At 47.5% G+C, this 2,895-nt stretch overlaps 1 pseudogene; it reads right to left on the bottom strand.

The window, feature by feature from the left end:
* Positions 1 to 624: 624 nt before the first annotated feature.
* On the bottom strand, positions 625 to 2,305 carry LOC120113262 (L-type lectin-domain containing receptor kinase S.4 pseudogene; annotated as a pseudogene).
* Positions 2,306 to 2,895: the final 590 nt, after the last annotated feature.

Genomic DNA, 2,895 nt, shown 5'->3' with positions numbered 1-2,895 from the left:
CTCAAGGAAGGGGAAAGAGGAGGAAAAGATGATTTTTTTTGAGGGATGGGCTCTCAGAGAAGAGAAAGAGAGAGAGAGAGAGAGAGAGAAAGAGGGGAAGAGGGAAGAGGGGGGTGATGCGGTGATTTCGCTGGCCGTTCGGCCGGCGTGGTCATCGTGGTCACCCCACGATGACCCAGCTGAAGTCGGCACCCCTTGCCGACTTCAGTTCGTTGGGCCCTAGAACGGGCCCAATTCAAGTCTTCACACCGTGATCAGCCCAAATAGATCCGTGCTGCAGTGTCCCCTAGTCCACATAGGTTATGGGCCGGGTCCGCTCTGATACCATTTGTAACAACCCAGGACCTCATCCAAAATGGCTAGCCGGAAGTTATTATTTGGGTTCCTTGATCCTGTATAAGTACCCAAGATTTACCCAACGAATAACCGATGTGGGACTAAACACACGCCCGCACGGGTCCTCACAATCTCAATGCCTGGGAGTTTCTCATAGGGTCGTTCGATGGAATGGCTACACCAGCGATCGGCCTCATCTCCGGTGGCAGGAGGTGGAGGAGAAGACGAATGCGGTAGAAGAATACATCGCAGTAGAAAAATACATGCATGCCATAAACTAACAAGAAGTCGAAAGCACCCATGAATGCCTTTGTACATACTGGTCATGGAACCCTTTCACATCTGCCTAACTCCGCTGAGGGAGCTGGAAGACACCATATCAAAGGATGAAGGATATGAGTTGCGTGATGCCAAGGAATCCGTTTCTGAGAACACAAGGGCCATATCATCTGCGAGACTGTCATCCCCGTTGAGATATTGGATCACCTGCCTCATGGTAGGCCTGACCTCTGGAATGGACTGAGAACAGACCAGTCCTAGCTTAAGCACCAGCTCAACTTCCTCCCTCACATAGGACTCCCCAAGCTTGGGATCCACAACCTCCAATAGCTGGCCTCTTATTTTGCACTCCCTCACCCAGTCCATCAGAAGTAGCTGTTCCGTTTCAGCAGTGGGCTCGATTGGCCTCCGACCGCACGCCACCTCTAAAAGCAATATACCATAAGCAAAGACATCCGAACTGGCCATGGCTGTTTGCCGGTGCGCGACAGTTCTGGTGCAATGTATCCTAAGGTTCCAACCACACGTGTCGTGTGAGGATTCTTCCCACGCTCGTACAATCTAGCAAGACCGAAGTCGCCCAACCTTCCATTCATTTCAGCATCCAATAGAACATTGCTAGACTTGATGTCTCTGTGGACAACCACTTGCTCCCATTCTTCATGTAGGTAGACGAGTCCCAAAGCAATTCCCTTGAGGATCTTAAACCGTTGATCCCAACTCAACAGCCCACACTTCTCACTTTCGAAGAGGAAGGTGTCAAGGCTGCCATTGGGCATGAACTCATAGACCAGAAGGAGGTCTTCGTTTCGCTTGCACCATCCTTGGAGCTGCACCAAGTTCCTGTGCCTCATGCGGCCCAAGCACGCCACCTCTGCTATGAATTCTCTCACTCCTTGCCTGGAATTACCAGAGATCTTCTTGACTGCAACTTCTTCTCCAGTGCGTGGTAGGGTTCCCTTGTACACAAGGCCGAAGCCACCCGACCCGAGGAGCTCTGTCTCTTTGAATCCTTTGGTTGCCTTGTAAAGGTCCTTATATGGGAACCTATGAGGATAATCTAATTCCCAGTCCTCAAGAGTCTCTGCAAGCTTTGCCCTCTGCCATAAGTGCCAGGAAACAGAGAATGCAACCGCCACCAAGAGAAGGGTAGCAAGAGAAGATATGACCCCAATTTTGATTCCAGAGGCTTTGGAAATAGACGAAGATTTCGCTGGTTGTGGAGGAAGGGGTAGGCGAGATAGATCAAGGGAGCGCGCCACTCCGTTGGTCCGAAAGCTCCATCCCAAGATGTAATGAGAACTTGAGAGCTTCCCCGTCGATGAAGAGAAACCAACATACATGTATTCCTTAAGAATTGAAGACAGATCGATGGCGTATGATATGAGAGGTCGGCTTGGTTTGCCTACAGAGACGGGAGAAATGGCCACATTCAGAATTTTTGCAACACCATCGTAGTCTATCCAGGCCTGAATTGGCTGCCCACTCTCCAGTTCAAAATCTACCATCTTGGAATTACTGGTGTAGTAGGAGGCAGTTTTCGAAACATTGGAAACAAGGCTGTTTATGTCGACACCAACGTGGTTGCCATCGATGTCCTTCAACAGATTAGATGCCTGAACGGTATCAAACTCCACCGCAAAGACATGGTTGGAAGAATTGCCATTGTTCCTGCTATTTGTTGGGGCCAAAACAGGGATATTGCGGAATAAACTAGGGCAAAACCAAAGCCAACTAGAAGCAATATTCACACAGGCAATATATCAAACACCTAAAGAGCAAAAAGAAAAACACACCAAATTTACGTGGAAAAACCCTCCAGTGTAGAGGGAAAAAACCACGGGGCAAATCCAATCAATCCACTATAATAAATATAGAGTTTACAATCCTCAAGTTTATGCCCAAAACTTGAGTTCACAACAAATTGGGAAAACTCCAATATCACCTCCCTAAGAGTAACAATGATCTCATCCAAACCACCACAGTATGATGAACTCAAGAATGTAATGAGATCCCTAGCAATGAATACTATAAACTCCCTATAGCATCCAATACAACTCTTAGATTATAACCCAATTTGTTAAATCTCCATGTGAAAATCACATCCAGAAAAAAAAAAAAAAAGAACAAGAAAAAGAACCTGTTTCTTTTTCCGTAGGGCGTGCGCAAATCTTTGGATTTTTCTCTCGCGCCCTTCTCCTTTTTTTTTTCCTTTTTCTCTGCCGTATTCTCCTTCCTTTCTCTGTTTTCTTTTCCGTGTTTCTCAGCCGCAAGCCCTTC

The sequence above is a fragment of the Phoenix dactylifera genome, chromosome 15 (genome assembly GCF_051530095.1).
Source record: "Phoenix dactylifera cultivar Ajwa chromosome 15, Ajwa_hap1_PhDact_Kaust_v1.1, whole genome shotgun sequence".
Taxonomy (NCBI): domain Eukaryota; kingdom Viridiplantae; phylum Streptophyta; class Magnoliopsida; order Arecales; family Arecaceae; genus Phoenix; species Phoenix dactylifera.
Note: the sequence above shows the minus strand (reverse complement) of the source record. Positions and strands in the feature narration are given on the sequence as shown.